The sequence below is a fragment of the Euprymna scolopes genome, chromosome 31 (genome assembly GCF_053919585.1).
Source record: "Euprymna scolopes isolate OS-2025 chromosome 31, ASM5391958v1, whole genome shotgun sequence".
Taxonomy (NCBI): domain Eukaryota; kingdom Metazoa; phylum Mollusca; class Cephalopoda; order Sepiida; family Sepiolidae; genus Euprymna; species Euprymna scolopes.
This window is the reverse complement of record NC_136512.1, coordinates 72,399,269-72,424,662: the sequence shown is the minus strand read 5'-3', so window position 1 is coordinate 72,424,662 and position 25,394 is coordinate 72,399,269.

The following is a 25,394-nucleotide window of genomic DNA, read 5'->3' as shown; positions in this document are numbered from 1 at the left end:
CGGGTGATAATGGCTTAGATTGAAGTTTAAAATGAAAATGTCAAGTATAATGCTAAAATTGTGATTTAAACAGAGACATTCATTTTGAACGCGCCCTTGTCATATGAAAGAACCTGCTGTTGATTTTATATGACGGGCATTTCGGCTTGTGTGAGAATTACACTTCTCAAATGCACTTGCGATGTTAGGCTATGTAAAGTGTCAAAAGATGGCAAAACTGGAACAAAAGTAATATATTAGACTAGAGGTTTCCAAACCTTTTCAGGTTAGCGCCTCCTTGGATTTTAAATTACAGTTTTTTGAACGCAGGCGAAACCATTACGGCAAAGAAGTACTGTCAACAATTGGATGAAACTTCGACAACATTAATCAACATGAAAAGCCCAATTCTCCTCTACAACAATGCCCGACTGAATTAATCTCACAAAAAAGGAAGGTTGTTGTTGTTGTTGTCATTGGACGTTACAGTGACGCGTGCGTTAGCAGGTGATTAAGAGGCGGTTTATTTTTGTGTGTCAAGTCGCGCACCTCGGTGAAGGTCATATAAATCGTTCACCTCGGTGAAGGTGAAGGTCATAAGCTATTTCGGCAGTTGTTGAATGAGTGGGGTGTCCGACTACGACTGTGATGAGCTCATGTGCCATCAGGGAATGGCATTGCTGAGAGGAGCCATCGCAGCATCAAGAGAATTGCTGCCAGAAAGCAATGCACCATTACGGAGGCCACGTATTGGCTAGTGAAGTACATCTCATAACTACAGAGAGCGATGAATCATCACCGAGCAAGAGAGTGGTAGTTGTAGTTCGTCTGATCAGGCAGGATCAGAACCAGAACCAGAACCACACCCAGAACCAGAACCAGAACCAGAACCTGAATCCGAGAGTGTAAATACCACCCTTCGCAGAAGCCAACGAACTAAGAGTCCACCCCCGAAGTGCATTCTATGTGACCATCAGATCAGGGGGGAGTGTAGTACTTACCAACACAACAAACGCCCTCGTGTTTGTGCCTTGTATAGGCATGCGCGACAACAAAACTTGGGTTTTTATAAGCGGAAGTCTCGAGGTTGTCAGGAATCTACAGGCGCATGCGCAAGAGAAGGGATTGAGATAGTGGTATAAAGGCAGGTCGAGTGAGAAGTCGCACACATCGGTGAAGGTCATATAAATCGTTCACCTCGGTGAAGGTGAAGGTCATATATAAAAATCTTTCATTATTGAGTAGATTTATAACCGTAGGTTTAAGAGATGAGCAAAATAATTTCGAACCGGTTATATATTATTCTTTTTAATGTTTACATAGGAAAATAAGTTCGCTTTTGTAATTAATTAAGTTGATACTTTGGCGGGGAGTGATTATACTTATAGCTTTAGATATGCAAAAGTGACAAGACTTAGAACATGGAGTGTAAGACTTTGACTTTTTAAGAACAAACAAATTTATAAAGAAAGGGGTGTTTTAGATTTAAGTTTTTTGATTAAATTTGGTAGGGAAATATCCTGGTTATTACCAGTGATTTTATTATTAAATGAAGAATTGTGGCTAGATATTCTAACTTTTATTAATGTTGAAGTGGCGCCAATATAAGTATTTTACCTAGATTTCGTGTGATGTTAATGGTATGTGGATTTCTGTTAGGATTTTTTGGGGGAGGGGGAATTGCGGTTTAATTCAGGGTTGTTATAATTAACAATAGTAGATACAATTTGTATTGGGATGTTTTGATCTATATTCAGAAGTGAGTTTTAAATATTATAAGTGCCTTGAGAAAAACGAGGCGGGTTATCATTATTAATGTTATTATTGCTATTATTATCATCGCTATCATCACTATATTCATCATTATTGATATAATTATTAGTTCTGTTGTTGTTTGTTGTGACGCTGTTATTTGTAGGTGAAACGATTCGTGAATCGGTCGATTCACTAATTGGAGTTATATATTGAGTAGTAGACGAATGGCGTATTTTTGTTATGGGAGGATACTTGCAACCATTATAGGAGTATTTCGAGATAACCCAGTAATAGTACATGAATATATGACATCAATGTGGATGCAATCGTTTTGAGTGGGCAGTCTTGCTTATTATTACAAGTGCAATTAGTTTTGGGCATTAGGGCGGAAGGGGTGGTCTGTGCTAATTTAATTTTTTGTTATTAAATGCGATTATTGCTTGTGTTAGATAAGCATAGTAGAGTAGGAAATTTTAATATAATTTTTTATTAAATATGGTACTATATCTATGTGGTTGCTTAAAAGAATTTTCTACAATATATATATATATATATATATATATATATATATATATATATATATATATATTGTAGAAAATTATATATATATAAGAAATAAAATTACAATAAGTTTACCAAGGTAATCAAAATGGTAAACTTAAAATATATTATAAATGTTAAAGAGTTAATATTTACAAGTAAAGTAATCTCACCCAGATGTAAAAGCTCAATAAAACCAAAAAGGAAATAGAGCTTATAATATGAACAAATGATTAATAAAACATGTTAAAAGACATCCTGAAAAAGAGTTAAAAACATATTTAATTTTAAAAAAGAAGAACAAGATAAGTGGATAGTCCTTAATCCGCGGAGTTTCGAAGAAATACTCTCCTTCTCATCAGCGAAATTCGGTCATTTTTTAAAAATATATTTAAACTAATTCAAGAAAGAACTTTTTGCGAATGCGTTTTGGCTAAATTGTCATGAAGGAACGATTTTTTGCTACCCCTCCCTGTAGAAAAGTACCCAGTTGAGGGTGAAGGAATTAATGTTTGTGGCCAATTTTTTGTCGTCCGAAGGGTCGAGTTCAAAATGATACCGATCTCGTGAAAATCCGTCGCCTCTGTCCAAAGTTTTGGCGAAACATAAAAACATACATACATACATACATACATACATACATACATACATACATACATACATACATACAAAGAAACAAACATACATGCATACATACATACATTCATACTTATATTTAAACAAACAAGTGAGATTTTTATTATAGAAGATGGCTGCGGAAATTAGATTTGATCCAGTACGAAGCGAATCTTTAAAAAAAAAAATAGAAGGCCTCCCGAAGTTGCTCGGTCGTAGATTCGCTTAAATAAGATATTTTAATTCATGCAGATTGCGTATTTATTCTTACAGAGACAATCTCTATCAATTAATATATGGTAATTTATATATTATAGTCATATAAAAAATTGAAGTTACGTAGATGCTATTAGCTACAATTGAAACTAAAACGTACAGCTCGCCAACTCCATTGTTTAATCTCTGAGCAACGCCCATGAACATGTAAAATCTTATTAAAAGCAACGGTTTTGTTTTCAATTTTGACGCCTTAGCAGCAATTGCGAGTTGCATGCCGGGCAAAACGGAGGTGTAAAATCGAGGGCGAGAAAGCACTGGCTGGCAAGAAAGAAGGCTTTGAAAAAGCACATGTGCGTGCGGAAGGACTTTTGCAAGATAATGAAAAAATTTGGAAACATAATGAAATGCGTTGTTTTGGAAGAACCACGGATAAATGCATTTCATTTGCAATTAAAAAAAAAAAGATGCCGAGTCGGATTTTTATTTCTTTCCATTTTTTGTGTGTTCCTGCGACGGTACCCACGTTACAATACGTCTTAGATCCAGAAAACATCAATTCTTCCCCCTGATTAAGAAATATTGGTCATAGAATATAAAGTCCAAAGGACAAAACAAGGGAAGCTAAAGTCAGATAGAATATCATAAACTATAATATAAAAGGCAAAAACTTTCGACACACGCGATGAACTGACAAAATCGGTATCATTAGAAAGATCTGATTCTCGGACGACAAATATCCAAAAATTGGCAAAAACTGTTGATTTTGTGTCAGTCAACTGAGCTGCTCTTTGCAAGGGGGATCAGTTTTTGCTTCGATATTTTTGTAAAGTCATCATATGCCTTGCAGTGAGTAAGTAAGCTTATTTTAAATACCCGCAACGTCGTAAGTCGCGGTGGGCGCATCGACTAAAGCATCTCCTTTTTTTACCTTAGCGTTACAGGTTCAAGACTAACTACTGCGGATATTTTTTTCTTTGCCCTTGCACGGGTACTCGCTGCTATTTTCATTTTTTTAAAGGATTGATTTTTTTTTTTTAGGTTATGTTGCTTGCTACCCTTACCATACAACCCTCCGCACCCGAACAACGCCGGAGACCCCGCTAGTTATTATAATAAAACAGATAACGTTGCTTTTTTAGTTCAGCAATTAGTTCTCGGTAAATATTTGCGAAGAGATGCGGGTGACAACACTCGACCAAACGGGATCGGACAACCAGTCAATTGAGCCGTCCTTTGCAAGGAGATGTCAGTTGTTGTGTCGACATTTTTTGCAAAGTTATCATACGCCATGCAGTTACTGAGCTTATTTTGAACGCCTGCAACGTCGTAAGTCGCGATTGGCTCGGCGACTAACCCGTTTTCTTTTTTCTTTTTCATCTCGTTTTCCTCTTAGCTTTATAGGTTCAATCCTGGCTACTGCAGCTAATTTGTTTTCTTTGTGCTTGCACGGGTACTCACTGCTATCTTCATTTCTTTTAGGGATTTTTGTTTTTGCGCTTTTTTTCTAGTGTTCCGTTGCTCAATATCCTTAAACTTCTCAACACACGTACAACGCCAGGGACCCCCGCTAGTTCTTATAAAAAAAGTACATTAAGGCTATTTGTTAAAAATTTATTTCAGCAATTAGTTGTCCGCAATTAGTAAGCAAGAGATGTGGGTGACAACACACGTTTAAATGGGATCGAATAACCACGTTACAAATCAATTTAATTAAAGAATTCAATGATAATTCGACACTTTTTACTTCCTTATATAACAAATACCTCACATACAACGGACCCATTTTTTTTTTGTCTTTTCATTTTAATGAACAAGATTCGAAAAGTCAGGAATACAAGCTTTACTTCTTTCAGCTGACAACAGAAATTTTCTTTTGTGGAATCGATCGTCAGCAAAAAGCATAAGTCCGTTGAAATCAAATACCACCTCTCTGTTTTCCTCTCGTCTAATATATATATATATACTAGCAAAAGTACCCGTCGTTGACTGGGTTCAAAAACAGCCTACAGAAAATGGACTCTGATTTATTAAAGTATGATAGGTTATGAAAAGGAAGGGTTGTAAAGAGATAGCTTCGCATTTGAGGGGTATCAAAACCAAAGCAAAATATGACGAAAGTAAAAATAAAATAGATAAACCCCATAATTTATTATACCATACCTGTTCACACTGAAGCACTTATCATAATATTCTGTGGATCTATATTAAAATACCTTGTTAAACGTTGTGACATATTTCCATTCTATGGAGGTCAGGTGCGAACGAACACCCCAGTATTTTATTATACCATATTTCTTCAAACTGAAACATAATTATCAAAGTATACTTACGCAGATAGATATGAAAAGTCTTTATTAAAGTTTGTGCCTGTTTCCATTCTATGGAGGCCAGGCGCGAACGCAGACCCTACAATTTATTATACCATCCCTATTTAAGTTAAAACATACTTATCAAAGTATTCTTATGTACATCTATATCAAAAACACTTGTAAACGTTTTTTTTTTTTAATTTATAAATTTTTTATTTCCATACTTTGTGGACCAGGCGCGAACGCAAACCCCACAATTTCACGGAACCACCGTTCTGCAGGATCAAACATATCCATTCCTGTGTCTCGATACATATTCTATCATAATATGCAATCAGTTTTTAAAAATAGTTAACCATATAGGAGCCTATTCGTAACACACACACACATTCAGCTTTATATATATATATATATATATATATATATATATATATATATATCAGTGTGTATGCGTATGTGTATATATATATATAAGTGTGTATGCGTATGTATATATATATATATATATATATATATATATATATATATGGTTAGTTTTTTTGTTTATATCCGTTCGAAGCGTTGAGTGAAATTTGAAGAATAAAACATGTATAAATACATTTGAAGCCAAAACGCGAATTTTTTTAATAAAATAAACAGGTGTTTAATTTTAAAGAAATATATTTCGGAGTAAGACTCCTTTATCAATCTTTTTTTCTTCTCTTCTTCCACGGCATGATGTAGTGGGAGATAGTTCGATGAAGAGTCTACGTGATGTTGTTAACTGCAGGCAACATACTCACTACCCGCTCAAGAGCATTAAGGGTTGAAAGATGCCTAATCATCTAAAAAACAAAGGAGTATATGTTTGTAATTTTGTCGATAGGAAAAGGTTCGTTGTGAACGAGGTTGCCAATCGCTAGAATACGCGAGATGTTGTGTGTGAAGCATCGGATGTTCATCCTGTAATGAAGAGCAAGAGCTCTGCTTCTTTGATGTTTTTTTCTGATGAAAAGCTGATGCTTCTTCATCAAACTTAAAACCAACACAGCGGAGTATTTGAGTATTCGCAATGATGTTTTGCTCTATTTCACGACAGGGACATTAGAGCAAAGACATCGCCCGTTAACCGGTGTTCATTTTTTCCGTTTTGTTTTTCCTTCTTCCATCAGACACTGATGAGGTGTGTTGGTTTTTATCAGCCACAGAAGGCCGCTCCAATACAATGAAACCGCTGGTTCGTCTTTGGAATATGTATATATATAGTCTATGAATACATACTTGTACATATACGTACATATGAGGTTTATTCCTTGCTTATAGGCAAAGATGACTTCGTGGCCAGGTTCGAATCTCCTGACCAGTAGTTATCGTGTCACCCTGCACTGATAATTTCCGGAAAGATTGAAAATTATTATTGTAATATAGGGTTTAACTATTTCCAAGAAGGGTAAATACACACTAAATGCTTTTTTTTGCATGGAGGTCACCACTTATCAAGGCCCGGAAGCCACTCGGGGATAAGGGTTATTGTGTGTACAGTAATCAATGAGATAGTGTCGTAGTAATCATTAGTATTGGAGATCTGATAGAGTGTCTTACTTAAGGGGGCGGTTTGTCAGGAATTTGTTTATGTTTGACTTGAAGACATCCAAGTTATAGTCAGATGGGAAACAGGCAAACGGAAGAGAGTTCCACAGTCTTACTTTTAACATATAAATTGGATTTTTCGGACGACTGTTCTCATCTTGATTATTATTTTCACAAGGTTTATTTTTATACTGAAGTCTTTTACTTATAATTTAATCAGTATTTATTTAAGATATAGATTAAAAAATATGCGTACACACTCACAAATACAAAATTGAATAATAAAATTGCCCTAGAAAAGGCGACATGATTCCATTTCTGTTTAATGAAAACCGGTCTTCTTTTTGTTTGTTTTTTTTATTGCAAACCATCTACCAGTTGGCCAGTTGTGTACAAATCGATAGTAACCTTCTATCATGTATGAAAGTGATACAATGTGCTACCGATCATAATTTATTAGAACAGGACCATTTCCAGCACCCTCAAAATTAAAATACGAACAGCTCGGCGTTTGAGAGCACAGCTTAACGAAGTTTTTGGCAAGGGTTGTGATATTTGGTGTAGTTTCAAGTGATAGTAACATCATGCTACCTCATGTCTTCGAAGTCGGCTTAAAAAGTCAACACCAAAGTGTACCTAGATGTGCTGAAGAGTGTAGTGATTCCCTGGTTTAATCAGATGGCCGCTGACAGACCCTGGTGTGGCAGTAGGACTCGGCGCCGCTCCACAAGTCCAAAGAGACCCAGACTTGCCTTCAGAAGGAGTGCTACGACTTTGTACCCTTCTCTCACTGGCCCCTCCTCCCCCGACCTGAACCCGCTGGACTACTTCGTTCGGTCATACGCCGAGAACATCACCAACATGACCTCCCACAACACCAAAACCAGCCTGATCGCCGCCATCCGTCGAGTATTCGGCGAGCTCTCGCTGGCGCTTGTGGAAAAGTCATGCTTCCAGTTCGGGACCCGCATCGAAGTGGTGATTTAGGTTGAAGGCGGCTACATTGAATAGATGTCAGCTCTGCCACATAATCAAGTTTCCTGAATGGATTTTTTTTTTGCAATAAAACAAATGCGGGATGTTGTTTTATTTTGAGAGACAAATTTACCGTTCCATCGTGCATATATATAAATGAATGCATACGCATAAACATACATCTGCACATACACACCTATAAATCTATACCTTTTTTTTTATAAAGCTGCTACTATATATCGTGGCCTGGAGGCCACTCGAGAATATTGATTAATGTATGTGCGGTAGTCATTCGGATCATAACATATTAATCGACAGTAATGAAAATTTGGTCTCATTAGATTCTTTAAGAGGACGGTCCATGAAGAACTTGTTTAAATTAGATTTGAAGACGACAATATCGTATGCAGCTGGCAAGTAGACCAGGAGAACAGAATTCCACAAGCTGGCAGTTTTAGGAAAGAAGATTTGTTCACGGAATCCACGTTTAGTTTTAGGAACCGATAGAGAGTGGATGAAATTTTTAATAGTGATTTTAACTAGAAGACTGCTTTTTTGTGAATGGTTGGCAAGGGGGTGGCATAAATTGTAGCTCAGTCGAAAATAACGATAGAGCAGAGGCAAGCTTGCAACGTCTCTTCTGTGGGAAAAATCGTTGCACAGAAGAGAAAATGGCACTTACTAGATTACGAACTCAGTTTTGAATTCTGTCAAGGCAGGATAGGCACTCCGAACAGCTCTTGCCGAGATATGGCAACAGTACTCCATCCTAAGACGCACTTGGATCATTCCATCATCCTAGTCGATGCAATCCTCTACGTGTATAATAATACACGTAGAGGATTGCATCTGCTGCAGTGAAGTATCTACTGGAGCGGTAGAATGATCTAATCCATGATGATGATGATGATGATGATGATGATGATGATGATGATGATGATTCATCCAATGTCAGTAGGCGCAGATGAAACGTGAACAAATTCCACTGGATCCTTTACTTTTTTTTTTTCTAATGGCTGGAAATACTTGATGCTTCGCCAAGACTATCAAGGGTATATTTTATCGTGACGCCATCACTAGATGGGTGCCTACCTCGGCTTAAGAGAGGACCATCTACCCCTGAGAGAAGGATAGATCGCGCCAGTTTCTCAACCTGGTATTTTACCTCGCAGTACATACAGCGCCTCATCTTCCCAAATGATCACCCTTTTGGTATTGGCTGGGCTTAACGTTGCTTAACTTACATATCACTCAGCTTTAAAACATTTTATTTAAATATTTAAGTAGTATTTAATAAAGATATCAATTCTACACACACTTGCACACGCACACGTATATATATAAGTCCCGGGGAACATGTTTACCAGAAAGAACAGTTGGAAATAAGTCATACACCATCCACTATGATTCTGCAATCACTACAGCTACACACCTTGAAAATGGAGCCATAAAACCTGACATAGTGACATAGGACAAGAACGAGAAAGAAGCAACCCTAGTAGAAGTTAGTGTCCCCAACGATGATGTCTTAAACAAAGCTGAAAGGGTATAAGTAACAAAATACCAAGGTCTTGTGTAAGACAAGAAAAGAAAATGGAATCTCAGGAAGATTTCTATCATTCCCATATAGGAGCAACTGGACTCATGAAAAAGAATTTGTAAAACCACCTGCCAACTATACCCGGTGAATCAAGTACAAGAGAGATTCAGACAATTGCAATCAAAGAGACGGTCAGAATCTGAAAAAGATCTCTCGGTTGGAATATATAAAATGGCGGGTGAATGTTTGGCCTACGGTAGAAACTCTTAAGAAAATTGAAAATAAAATAAGAGAACTTGAATGCCTACTAGACACTGTCCTCGAGTTATTTGCTTCTCCACATAAGCAAAATATGACACAAGGTGGAGTGGAAGAGGGAAGAGAAGGGGAGACCAGTTCCCCCAAGGGAGGGGAGAGGGAGCTGGTACTGCTGTCATGGTATATAGGGTTGCCCCTACATGGACCAATAACTTATTGCCACAAGGGCAATGGTCTAAAAATGCAGCATCCGCCGAACAGATACTACACTTTGAGATATTAAATCTTTTATTCAGGCAAAAAAAAAATGAGCATGAACAAAAAACTTAGGCACAAGACCAACTCAAAAGAGGGGGACAATGGGGGTTGTTGGTCCTCCTTGTCACTCTAGAACTAAACAAAAGTTTCTCTTAGCTAGAATATTCTTCCACCATAATACCGCATTCACCCTTTCGTACTTGGGGGCGCCCTACTTAGCACCCAATTTTTAAAACATTTTTTTTATTAGCGTGTAAAAACAAAAAAAAGATAACAATAAAAGTAATACAATAATTCATTTCTGTCGAGGGCGGGGGAAGAAAAAATACCAGTAGTGGTTAGTAGGGCCTCCACAACCCCGTCTAGTTGATAAACTGCCCGTTCCACTTCGGTTTGTAAAGGAACATAAGCTCCTGCGGGCCAGTCTCTAAGTGGGGATGCTCTCTCGATGCGACGAAATGGAGAAAAGAGAAATTGGGGGTGGGTGGGGGGTAGTGATTGATTTCTTTCTCTCCAAGATGTGTGAACTTGGCCCAAAGGCCAGAAATGTACCCCGCCCCGAAAGGTCTAAGGACAACCTGGCATGAGGATACTTTTTCCTACAAGTAGACCTTGACGAAAAAATCAAAATCACACAGTATTCGCGGCTTAATAAGATCTCCTCGATATAGCTAACTCATACTTTTACGAGGAATGGTGCATCTTCTCCAAGTAATGTTATCTAAAGTAACAGCACAAAGCTAGATACTCCACCAGACTAGATAAATTATTATCTTGGAAAACGAACTAAGCACAAGAAAGAAATACTATAACATACTTAAATGTTTTAGTATTTACTTCAACAGTGCTCAATACATAGGTAGAGCTGGGTAGTAAGTTATGAAATTATATATGGAAATTAAGCTACACAGAACATTCCGCGTTTCATTCTCGTGAGAATTCGTCAGGCTTGTAAGAACGAAACAGGACTGTATCTCGATGACTACAAATATTTTAAGCCCTCCTCTTTGGGTAGAACACTGTCGTAAGTAATCTCACCCGCTACTTAATCGGCTGAAAAATGCTCGCTCTTTGTTTATAAACAAGCGGTTAGAGCACTGTAAAAGTGGTGGACAAATGTTTGTTTAAATAGACATATGGCGAGATAATTTACGGGCGCCGCTTCTGTGGGTCGATCGTAGAACTGCTGACTGTCAACGCTAGATTCTCGGTTCAATCCTCGGCTTGAGAGAGGTGCTAGTCTAGCGGCACTGATGAGCTGTGATACAACGCAACAGGACTGTATCGATGACTACAAATATATATATATATATACATATATATACATATATCTTGATGATTGCAACGTCTTGTCAGACGAGTGCCACTCCCTCAGACATTTAAAATCCATGAGCCCAAATACCTGAGTGAGTATCTATACAAAGATGATGTTACAGAGTCTTAGCTTTGTACGACAGCTAAGTCTCTCTCTCGGTTCAAAATGTTGAGATCCAGCAACAAGCAAGAGCAAGATAACCAGCAACAAATTAAACTGCAGACCAGCTTAATGCGGGTACTGGTCTTCCGCTTTATGGTTTTTTAAATCAGAGATTTGCTTCTCCTAGAAAGGTTGCCTTCACCACGGCTTACGGGAGCCCTCTCCACCCCAATACACATATACACACACACAAATATACATGGTGCTAGTTGGCCGTTGAGCCAGAAAAAAGAGTTCATTCGCCCTTTGGAAGGTCTTGTTTTTAATCCTTCAGGGAGACTAGCCGCCCTCCTCACCAAACAAGTCTGGTGGGGGAACCAGTTTAGTCGCCGGTGACCTGACCATGACGCAGGTAGTACTGGGTTACATGGTACCAGTAGCATATGACATGACCTGACATATACACACACACACACACACACACACACACACACACACACATATATATATATATATATATATATATATATATATATATATATATATGCTAGGTGCCTTCAGTAAGTTTCCAGATTTTACTCATATGGACACTTTATGAATAATACGCACATGAAACTCTAGTCCCCATTCGAAGTAATCTCCTCTTTCTGCAATGCATTTGTACCGCTCCAATCACTTCCGGGAAGGCTCATGGAAGTCCCCTTGTGTGGGCGTGTCAATGCCTCTCCTCACAGACTCTTTTATCTCCTCGATTATCTCATAGCGACAACCTGTAAGGTTTTCCTTGGTCTTAGAAAATAACTCAAAGTCACAGGGAACAAGGTCTGGATTATAGAGAGAGTGGGAACTGTCTTGATTCTCTCTCCTCTGATCTCGAGCGCGTGGTTCAGTGGGGGAAGATGTGGCTGGTTACCTTTAATGCATCCAAAACCAAACTCCTATCCTTACATCATCAACGCTCTGATCCCCAGCTGGCATCAATTGTGATGGATGGCTCTCGTCTGAGTGAGGCCCCGTGTTTTGACAAGCTTCTGGGTTTGACCTTTACTCCTGATCTGAAATGGAACACTTACATCAAGTCTGTTGCCAAGGTCGCTGGAAAGATGGTGGGATCCTTCTACCGCTCCAGAAGATATCTCACTACTGATGCAATTCTCTATCTATATAAAAGCCAAGTACGTCCAAGGATGGAATACTGCTGCCATATCTGGGCAGGAGCTGTTAAAAACAGCCTATCATGCCTTGACAGAGTACAAAATAGACTTCGTGGCTTAGTGGGGAATGCCCTTTTCTCTACCCTGCAACCTCTCTCCCACAGAAGAGACGTTGCGAGCCTATCCTTGTTTTATCGTTATTTCCATGGCAGGTGCTCGTCTGAACTCCAATCTCTGGTCCCTCCTCGCCAATCTTTCACGAAAAACACCTGTCTAGCTGAATCCACTGTCAAAAGTTTCCCTCACTCTTTATCTGGGCCTAAATCAAAACGCGGATTCCATGAACAAAGCTTCTCTCTTAGAACTGCACGCCTGTGGAGCTCTGTTCCGTCTGCCTGCTTCCCACCGGACTACAACTTGGATGTCTTCAAGTCCAACGTTAACAAATTCCTAATGAACCGCCCCCTTAAGTAAACACTTCATCAAATCTCCACACTAACGTAATGTACTTGCAATAACCCTTATCCCTGAGTGGCTTCCGGGCCTTGATAAGTGGTGATCATTGTGTAAAAAAAAAAAAAAAAATTAATACGTCTTTCTTTCTAATCTTTTCTGAGCACCCTTGAGACAAACGTCACGCAAATCTTCCTCGCGAAAAATTCTCTGTATAGTTCCCAGACTGATAACAAATTGTGCGTTTATTCTCTCGATAGACACACTAGATCTTTATCTATGAAATTCTTTATTTGGCTAATCAACTCTGATATTCTGACTTCCTTACTCTTTTCGCACCTCTTATCATTCCTCACAGACTACCCGTCTTCCTTAAATCTCTAATGCCACTCAATAACTGATCCTCGATTAATGCAAAATGGTCCAAAAGCAGTCTAAAGCATTCTATACGTTTCTGTGGCATTTCTTCAAATTTAAAACAAAATTGTATTGCATATCGTTTTTCTAAAGTCTCCTCACATCCAGATTGCAGTTTTGAAATTCATCAGCTCTGGCAGTCAGGCTTTAGTAGGGTATATTCTAATTCCCTCTGTAGCTGTTCATTTGAACTTGAAATCATAAAAATTAGTCGCTTCATAAGATGTATAGCAATAACATACTAAACTTTCAAGAGTCTACAACAAATGTTAAAAAACGACCCTGGTGTCTAACTCTGTCCCGTGGGGAGGCAATGTAAATAGGAACAAATGTTAAATGTCTGTACAAAAACGTTTGGAAGGTTATTTAAAGCACCTCGTAGATATTACACATACATGCACGCACACATATACATATAATACATATATTAAAACTTATATAAATATATACACATGACAATTATAAAATCGCTTATTTACACCAAAGAAATATATATATATATATATATATATATATATATATATATATATATATATATATATATATTTGGATTTTACCGTCACTGGATTATTTATCCTCCACTAGACTATCCATTCATGTGTAATCATCTTTTTCTTCACCATATACCCCATGCTTAACTTTTTTTGTTGTTTTCAAGTAAGATCTTTGACTTACTTGTTGTTTCATCAAATACTTTTGCATGCAAAATCCGATCCCGCATTTTGCTAATTCCTATCCTCTGATGAAAAGGAAAGTATTTCTTCGAAACTCCGCGGATTAAGGATTATCCACTTATCTAGTGTTTCCTTTTAAGATTAAATATGTTTTCAACTCATTTCAAAGTGTTTTTAACATGTTTTATTAACGGTTTGCTCGTATTATAAGCTCTATCTCCTATTTGGTTTTATCGAGCTTTACCTTTATAAATATTAATTCTTTAATATTTATAATATACTTTAATTTTACCATCTTGGATCATTTTGGTAAATTTAATTGTAATTTTTATTTTATGTATATATATATATATATATATATATATATATATATATATGTATGTATATATATATATATATATATATAGAGAGAGAGAGAGAGAGAGATACAAACGAGCGCGTGTGTGTGTGTGTATGTGTGTGTGTCTGTCTGTCTGTGTTTACGTAAGCATTCTTACATTACGACTTTATTTCCAATCTGCCACGCGTAGCTTAACTGTTACATTAAGCAGATAAATCGCTGTCTGATTTCCTCGTGAATTTATAAATTGAATTTGTGAAGCTTTTGGGTTTGCGTTGGTGAATTTTTTTTTTCTTGTTTATTATTATTATTATTATTATTATTATTATTATTATTATTATTATTATTATTATTATTATTATTATTATTCGTTGGTGAAAAATAAACACAGTCTAGCTTTTTGGGAAATTGATGATGATGATGATGATGATGATGATGATGATGATGATGATGATGCAGACGAAGAATTAAGAGGGCAAAGAGAAAAAGAGTTGGACAAAAAAGGGGGAAATAAACAAAAAGGTAGAAAAAAGAAGAAAGAGAAACAGAAAAATAGAAAAGGAGAAAGAAAAACAGGAAGAAAAAGAATTAAGAGGGGAGAAAAATAATAGGTGGAATAAATGAGAGGAAAGAAAATAGGGGTAGTGAAGAAGAAGAAGAAGAAGAAGAAGAAGAAGAAGAAGACAATTGTTAAAGGAAAAGAACGAAATAATCGTGGGAAAAGAAAAAAATAAAAAAGATAAGAAAAAACGAACAAGAAGAAAAAGATGAAAAAGAAGCAAACGAAAAAGGAAAAGAAGAAGAAGAAAAGGAAAAAGAAGAAGAAGAAAAGGAAGTTTAAAAGAAGAAGAAATAAAGAAAAAGAAGAACAGGAAGAAAAAAAAAGAAGAAAAGAAGAAGAAGAGAAGAAAAAGAAGAGAAAGAAAAAGAAGAGAAAAGAAAAAGAAGAAGAACAGATGGAAAAGAAAGAGAGGACGATGATGAGGAGGATGGGGAGGTAGAGAATGCAAAGAATAAAGAAGAAGAGGAGGAGGAGGAGGAGGAGGAGGAGGAGGAGATAGAGTACAACGTAATCGGTTCAACATTAATGGCGTATTTAAGCAAAATCTCAACCCCCACGCGAAATGTTGAAAATGCCAAGAAAATACAAAAAAGTTTTTGCGACGGAACATTTAGTTGTTTTTGTCTGTTTTTTTTTTTTAATTTCTTTTTGTTTGCCTAGAGATGCGTCCATGCACATTTCTATGAAGATTTGTCCGTCAATTATAGCGATCCGTCACACTTAAATCCCAGCTGTAATTTGGCGGGAGTTCTGCAACATTTAAATTTGTAAGAAACCGTTTTTATCGCTGAGCGCACTACCTAAATACGAAGTGAAAGTATCAATTTCCCTGCCTTCCCACAAGGGCAGAGTTAAACACAAGTCGGTTTTTAATGTAAGAGAAAATCTAGCTCCCCAAAATGAGTCGCTCTTGATTGAGCAACAAGCAAAATTGCCTTATTTTACCGACGACAGAAAAATGAAGTGCAATATGAGAACTGATACTACACTTTGTTCCTCTCCCTCGGTAGCAAAATGTGACACAAGGGTTGTATAGTTGTATTAAAGTGCCAGCATCTTTGAGAAGGATACTCTGGCTTGCGAAAATCCCTGGGAAGCCACGTCGGCATTCCATACTAGGAGTGGGATTCAGGAGATAAGTAACAAATTAACCCCTTTTCAGATGGTGAGATGACAAATGTTATAATCAGTTTTAAACGACACTATTCTAGATATTGAATACAATTGACTTTAAGACATACACTCGGCCATACATGACAGAACAAGGGCAATCTACCCTCGTGGAGTTAATAAATAATTGCGTTTAAAATTCCAAATAGTATGAAAATTGTATTTTTTTTTTACAAGGGAGTCATCGATTATCAAAGCCCGAAGGCCACTCGAGGATAAAGTTAATGAATGTAAGGTCGTAGTGTAGTAATCGTTAATGGTGTAAAAATGGATAGAATTTCATTATTTATGGGGACGGCTCAACAAGAATTTGTTTAAATTTGACTTGAAGGCTACCATATTGTAGATAATCGCGAACCATGCAAGCGGAACAGAGTTCCACAAGCAGACTGTTCTCGGAAAGAAGCTCTGCTCATGGAATATACGTTTAGATTTAGGCACAGATAGAGAGTGGGGGAAATCGTATATAGTAATTGTTGCTAGGCGAGTGTATTTTGAAAGTTTGACAATGCGAGATCATAGATTATAATTCAGGCCAGTAGTTTCCATGAAAATAACGATAGAGCAGAGGTTTCTAAGGTTAAAAAATGTTTCTAACTTTTTGAAATCTATTTTGTGCTAATTACCGCTAACTGTCTTCTTATTGCAGCTTTGACATAAAAACCCGTAACTTAATTTTATCTATCTTGTCATGTTTTTCTTTTCTCTTTTTTGTTCTGAAATCATTTTTTGTCAAATATGCTATTAACCAATATTGTCTTGTTACATGTAAAACGAAAAGAAAAAAAATGTCATCCATAAAAACGAGAACTTTCCAAATTAAAACCCCAATCAATTATCTAAACTCGAATGTAAACTACCAAATTCATCCGACTTCACAAACTGATAAAAGTTCATTATTGGATTTTAATTATAAGGTGAAGCTCGAATGATTCAAACTCGAGATAGATAACGCCAAAACATCCCCACATTAATATGGGAGGGGAGATTATCTTCTAACAGCGTTCAGAATTAATAATTGAGCACCGGACTTATACTAAGTAGATATTAATAAGTCCCTCGTACCTATTTCCCCTTTTTTTAATGGAGAGTAGATAATGCAGTAGATGTGTTATCGGTAGCTCCAGTAACTCTCGCTTCTCATTTTTTGTCCCTCAGTCCTCATTCAAATGAGTGATTTTTCTGACAAAGGGTGAACAAAAAGCTGCTTTCCAGGTCGGTAGTACTTGGTGAACAGTAGTCTGAAATGTCGGAAATTTTTCTATCTCTATGTTTATCCTTGTGGTCATGTCACTAGTAAGGGTGCTGGAGGTAAACGTTTCGTCTGGGTTGACGTTATCCGTCTGATAGTCAGGGACCCGAACCTTAGATTAACCACTAAGGAGGCTGCCCTATTAGCAGGTGCAAAGTACTGGGGCTGCTATATTGCCATTTGGTGAATGGATTCTGGACCATACAGTAGTCTCTGGTGGGGCCTCTCGATGCCATACTAGTGGGTAATTGTTACGGCTTTACCTTATCATGTGCTACATAAAAAAAATTTCCTCTCCTTGTCTCTCTTACTTTCCCTTTCTATCCTGCTCTTACCAAGTATGCCGATCTGTTCCACAAATCCCAAAAACTCAACATGAAATATCTCCAGAAATAACTCGAATAAACCTAGAACCCCATCTTCCAACGTAGACTCCTACTACCATGTCTCCTTCTCCAACATCAGGGGTCTACGTTCCAACCTTCCAGAGGTTGAAACACAATTATAGGAGACGAAACCGGACATATTCTTTCTAAGCGAAACTGGAATAGGGCCGACCATTTCCCTAGATCAGTTCATAATTAACGGATACTCTAACTTAACATCTAAATCTGACCCCAAGACCGCCATGGGCATGGAATACGTGCCTACATTAAAGATGGCTGCACATGTGGCAAGAGAAGATCCTAATTTACCTTATATGTGCTTCTGGGTTGCACTTGCTTACACCACTGCATTTATATTTGCACTCTATCGGCCCCATAACAGCGGAGTTACTATCTGAGAAAATAGACCACATCCTGTCTGCACATCCCTCGGTTAACATTCACATCTGTGGTGACTTCAACGTCCATAACGTGGAATGGCTGACCCACTCAAACGATGAGGGTAGGTTCTGTCATGATTTTGCCATTGCTTATGACCTCACTCAGATTGTTCGCGAGCCCACCCGTGTGCCCGATACTACAGGTCAGTATGCAAGCCTTCTATATCTTTTTCTCTCCACTTCCTCTGAGCTATGTTCATGTTCCGTTCTTTCTCCTCTAGGATCCTCCGACCACTCCGTCGTATCCGTTAAGATAAAAATGAAATGTAATAAGTCCCCTGGCGTACCACTCCACCGTACTGTATATCGATACTTCATGGCTGACTGGGATAGCTTCCATACATTCATATCTGATCTACCTCTGCATTTCATGTTAAAAAGGGTGTATCCTCTATAGTATCAGACCTGACCGAATGGTTAATTGTAGGCATAGACCGATTCATACCATCTAAAAAATTTCAACAAAAACCTAACAGCCAGCCATGGTTCTCACCAGAATGTGCTGCTGCCATCGCGCACAGAAATCACTTTTTCCATAGCTACCAACGTAATAGATGCACTGAGACTAAAGCTGTTTTCAGGACTGCCAGCAACCACTGTAAAAGAGTAATAAAAAATGCAAAAGAGCTATATGCTCCGACCATTAAATCCAAATTAGCTGATCAGCGGCTTGGATCCCACCAGTTTTGGCAAATAACAAATAGGATCCTGAACAGAAGTGTGCGTTCTATCCTAACCATTATCAATGACCCTGGGGTCATCTCGTCACCATCAGACAAAGCCAAACTATTTGCCAAGAACTTTGCAGCTAATTCTACCCTATGCGACGAAGGCCATCAACTTCCCATATTTCCTCCTATAACACAGAACACGCTACGTAACATACAAATATCTGTGCATGAGATCGCCAAGCTAATCAAGAACCTTGATTCCAGTAAAGCAACTAGCCCTGACGGCATTCCAATTATATTTATGGCTTAAAAAAGCTTCAACCAGAACTTGCTCCCATACTTACGAAACTGTTTAAGCATTTCCTTAAGGAGAAGTGCTTTCCAACACCCAGGAAAAACCTCATCAGTATGTCGTGCATTTAATAATTCAGGTGATAAGTCATCTCCCTCTCAGTACAGACCAATAAGTCTCCTGTGTGTCATAATTATGTTGCTGGAATCCATATTAAAGAGAGAAATAGCCAAACACCTCAACAGAAATAACATTCTTAGTGACACGCAATATGGTTTCCGTTCTGCAAGATCTACCGCAGATGTGCTAACGGTTATATCTCATAGGATTAGTGAATCTCTTAACAAAGGCGTCCTTTCTAGAGCAATTGCTCTTGACATATCAAAGGCCTTCGACAAAGTATGGCATAAGAGCCTACTTCACAAGATCTCCAGCTACGGTATAACTGGAAATGCTTTCTCTATCATTAAATCATTTCTCTCTGATAGGCTCATAAGAGTAGTGGTCGATGGACAAATATCAGAAGCCTGCAGTATTAATGATGGAGTCCCTCAGGGGTCCATCCTGGACCCAACTCTCTTTCTGATCTACATCAATGATCTCCCAAAACACATACTTAAATCATTCGTTGGCATCTATGCTGATGACACGACCATCTACGGCGACACATCAAATGCTGTAAATGACAAAGTTCTCTCTGATTCTCTCTCCTCTGATCTCGAGCGCATGGTTCAGTGGGGGAAGACGTGGCTGGTTACCTTTAATGCATCTAAAACCAAACTCCTATCTTTACATCATCAAAGCTCTGATCCCCATCTGGCATTAATTGAAATGGATGGCTCTCGTCTAGGAGAAGCCCCATGTTTTGACAAGCTTCTGGGCTTGACCGTTACTCCTGATCTGAAATGGAACACGTACATCAAGTCTGTTGCCAAGGTCGCTGGAAAGATGGTAGGATCCTTCTACCGATCCAGAAGATATCTTACAAATGATGCAATTCTCTATCTATATAAAAGCCAAGTACGCCCAAGAATGGAATACTGCTGCCATATCTGGGCAGGAGCTGTTAAAAACAGCCTATCCTGACTTGACAGAGTACAAAATAGACTTCGTGTCTTAGTGGGGGATGCCCTTTTCTCTTCCCTGCAACCTCTCTCCCACAGAATAGGCGTTGCGAGCCTCTTTGTTTTATCGTTATTTCCATGGCAGGTGCTTGTCTGAGCTCCAATCTGTGGTCCCTTTTCGCTAATTTTTTACGAAAAACACCCGTCTGGCTGAAACCACTGTCAAAATATACCCCACTTTTTATCTGGGCCTAAATCAAAACGTAGATTCCATGAGCAAAGCTTCTTTCTTAGAACTGCACGCCTGTGGAACTCTGTTCCGTCTGCCTGTTTCCTACCTGACTACAACCTGGATGTCTTCAAGTCAAACGTAAAAAAATTCCTGATGAACCGCCCCCTCAAGTAGACACTTTTAATAAATCCCTACACTAACTACTGTAGATGCAATAACACTTATCCCTGAGTGTTTTCCGGGCCTAGATAAGTGGTGACTACCTTGTAAAAAAATGTCTCTTCTGTAGAAAAAAAGGTCTTAGGAGAGAGTAAAAAGGCATCAACTACTCGGTTTCGAAACGAGTTTTGAACTTTAAAGAAGCTAGATAGGGCGCGCTAAGCAGCTCCTGTCCGGGTATGGCAACAGTACCTCATTTTATATAAAAACAGTACCTTATTTTATATGGCAACACTACCTCATTTTATATGGCAAAAGTATCTCATTTTATATCGCAGCATTTCCTCATTTTATATGGCAACAGTACCTCATTTTATATGGCAGCAGTACCTCATTTAATATGGCAACAGTATCTCATTTTATATGGCAGCAGTACCTCATTTTATATGGAAGCAGTACCTCATTTTATATGGTAACATTACCTCATTTTATATGGCAGCAGTACCTCATTTTATATTGCAGCAGTACCTCATTTTATACGGAAGCAGTATTTTATATGCCAACAGTATCTCATTTTATATGGCAGCAGTACCTCATTTTATATGGTAACAGTACCTAATTTTATATAGCAGCAGTACCTCATTTTATATGAAAAGAGTACCTCATTTTATATGGCAGCAGTTCCTCATTTTATATGGCAACAGTACCTCATTTTATATGGCAGCAGTACCTCCTTTTATATGGCAGAAGTACCTCATTTTATATGGCAACAGTATCTCATTTTATATGGCAGAAGTACTTCATTTTATATGGTAACATTACCTCCTTTTATATGAAAAGAGTACCTCATTTTATATGGCAGCAGTACCTCATTTTATACGGAAGCAGTACCTCATTTTATATGGCAACAGTACCTCATTTTATATTGCAGCAGCACCTCCTTTTATATGGCAGCAGTACCTCATTTTATATGGTAACATTACCTCCTTTTATATGAAAAGAGTACCTCATTTTATATGGCAGCAGTTCCTCATTTTATATGAAAACAGTACCTCATTTTACATGGCAGCAGTACCTCCTTTATATGGCAACAGTATCTCATTTTATATGGCAACAGTACCTCCTTTTATATGGCAGCAGTACCTCCTTTTATATGGTAACATTACCTCATTTTATATGGTAACAGTATCTCATTTTATATGGCAACAGTATCTCATTTTATATGGCAGCAGTACCTCATTTTATATGGTAACAGTACCTCATTTTATATGGCAGCAGTACCTCCTTTTATATGGCAACAGTATATCATTTTATATGGCAGCAGTACCTCATTTTATATGGTAACATTACCTCATTTTATATGGCAGCCGTACCTCCTTTTATATGAAAACAGTACCTCATTTTATATGGCAGCAGTACCTCCTTTTATATGGCAGCAGTACCTCATTTAATATGGTAACATTACCTCATTTTATATGGTAACATATCCTCCTTTTATATGAAAAAAGTACCTCATTTTATATGGCAGCAGTTTCTTATTTTATATGGCAGCAGTTCCTCATTTTATATGGTAACATTACCTCATTTTATATGCCAACAGTACCTCATTTTATATGGTAACAGTATCTCATTTTATATGGCAGAAGTACCTCATTTTATATGGCAGAAGTACCTCATTTTATATGGCAACAGTATCTCATTTTATATGGCAGAAGTACTTCATATTATATGGTAACAGTACCTCATTTTATATGGCAGCAGTCCCTCTTTTTATATGAAAACAGTACCTCATTTTATATGGCAGCAGCACCTCCTTTTATATGGCAGCAGTACCTCATTTTATATGGTAACATTACCTCCTTTTATATGAAAAGAGTACCTCATTTAATATGGCAGCAGTTCTTCATTTTATATGAAAACAGTACCTCATTTTATATGGCAGCAGTACCTCATTTTATATGATAACATTACCGCATTTTATATGGCAACGGTACCTCCTTTTATATGGCATCAGTACCTCATTTTATACGGAAGCAGTACCTAATTTTATATGGCAACAGTATCTCATTTTATATGGCAGCAGTACCTCATTTTATATGGTAACAGTACCTCATTTTATATGGCAGCAGTACCTCCTTTATATGGCAACAGTATCTCATTTTATATGGCAGCAGTACCTCATTTTATATGGTAACATTACCTCATTTTATATGGCAGCAGTACCTCGTTTTACATTAAAACAGTACCTCATTTTATATGGCAGCAGTACCTCCTTTTATATGGCAGCAGTAGCTCATTTTATATGGTAACATTACCTCATTTTATATGGTAACATTACCTCCTTTTATATGAAAACAGTACCTCATTTTATATGGCAGCAGTTCCTCATTTTATATGGCAGTAGTTCCTCATTTTATATGGCAACATTACCTCATTTTATATGCCAACAGTACCTCATTTTAGGACGTATTTGACTCTTATACGGATAGAGGATTGCATCGGCAGTGAGATACTTACTGGAGCGGTAGAATGATCCAAACATTTTGCCAGCGATTTTTGCAACAGATTTGATGTACGTGTTCCATTTCAGATGAGGTGTGAAGGTCAGCCTCAGCTTATCACATCGTGGAGCTTCTCCAAAAGAAGATCCATTCATTTCAATTGGTGCCAGATGGCTGTCAGAGCGATTATGATGAAAGGAGAGAAGTTTGGTTTTAGGTGCATTAACATTAACCAACCACCTTTTTCCCCATTGCACCACGTGTTTAATATCAGAAAATCTAGAATCAGAAAGATCTTGGTCATCGCTGGTCTTTAAAGTGGTTTTGGGAATAATTAATCCTCTTGCTCAATGAATCTGCGTATATTAATATGAGGCTACATATGTTAGGCGGCATGGCTATTAGTCGGCCTGTCACGTTTGGGTTTCGTATAGTATTGTCATCGTGAAAAATACAAATTAAACGAAATCGCTAAGGATGACGCGAGCGTAAAATATTATGTGACGCGTTAACTTAAAAGAGGTTATGTCCGTCCATCCGTCATTTAATCTGTTCGTCTTTCAGTTTGTCTGTCACGCGCCAAATGTTGAAGCAGAATGATTATCGTTAACGGGTTGCATCGCGAGCTTCAATCTATGTCCCCTTTACCCTGCAAAACATTCACAACACTCGTCCACCTACAACCATTGTCAATAATTTTCCCTGTTCCTTATAGGTGTCTACAATTAAACGAAAATTCTATAAACAAAGCTTCTTACCTCACACCGCCCACCTTAGTAACACGGTACCACATGGATGCTTCCCAGCTGACTATAACGTGGTCGTTGTCTAGTCCAACATAAATTAGTACTTGTTTAGCAGTCTCTAGTAAATAATCAATTTCTGTATAATTTCCGCCATTACCAATCATCACGTGTTGTTTCACTGGTCACTTGAAACTTTTAACCTTTTTTAAGGCATTTTTGCTTTAATATACGATGATCTTCCTTGTAACAAAACTCATTTAGATGCAAAACCTAAACGTGACATGTAGACCAACAGACGTTCTGTCTAACACACGTCGCCTGCTATTAATATACGTGGATGCATTAAACAACTAGCCTAATTATTCCCAACACCACTTCAAAGACCGGCGATGACCAAGATCTTTTTTATTCTCTCTCGTCTGATCTTGAACACATGTTTATAATGTAATAACATGTTTTTAAAAAAAAATCGCTGGATGTTCCTAAGAATCGCTAAATGGGGCATTTCCTATTCTTCTCGAAATCGGTCGAACTTAAACGCATAAGTTTCAAACGGCACTTTTATGTGCCTGCAAGAATCCTATTTATAGGATCATTTAGTCGGTTGCTGTTCTCCCGAGCTTAAAATAACATTTTCGTCAGTCTGTTGCGATTATTTTTAAATAACATTATTGTCTGTCTACCTGACCGTCGCTCCAGGTCAGAATGCACCTTCTTGGGAGCGCTGACTTCTTAATCCTACTTTCCGACTCTGGCATCAAAGGGCTTGAGAGATTATTAAAATTCTCCTACGCTTCAGTTAAAACTAACATGACGTAGTTTTAAATTTAAAAATCGTTTTCATGCGGAATTAAGTTACGTGTCTGGTACACCTTTTGAACCGGACAAAATTGAGTTTTGCAGACCCTTCCCCCCAAAAAAAACGCACAGGGTGGAATGATACCATTATCGCCATAGAAAAGACGACATGATTTCATTTCCGTTTGATGATAATCGGTTTTGCGTTTTCTTGCAGACCTTCTACTAGTTGGCCTGTTGTGTACAAATCCCAAGAGCTATAGGAACATTCTATCATATCTGAAAGTAACAAAATGTTCAACGAGCAAAATAAGAGATGCGCCGCTGTATAACCCATGCTCTTAACCGATTCAAGTTATAACAACTAAACCATTGCCAGTGCCCTCAAGATGCAAACCTGTACGATAGAACACTTTAAGTTTCCGGCCAGTTATGGTCTTTGGTGTGAGTTCAAGTGAGGGTCACATTATGCCACCTCACCTCTTTTAAATCGGCTTGAAAGTTAACACTAAATTGTACATGGATTGTCCAAGGTCAAATTGTTGAACTTTGTGATCCATAGACAGCCAAATTTCTGTCAGAAAACCGATTTAAAAGATTTTTCCAAATCTCAATACCCCTTATGTCAAATCTAGAGTCTGTAGATTTA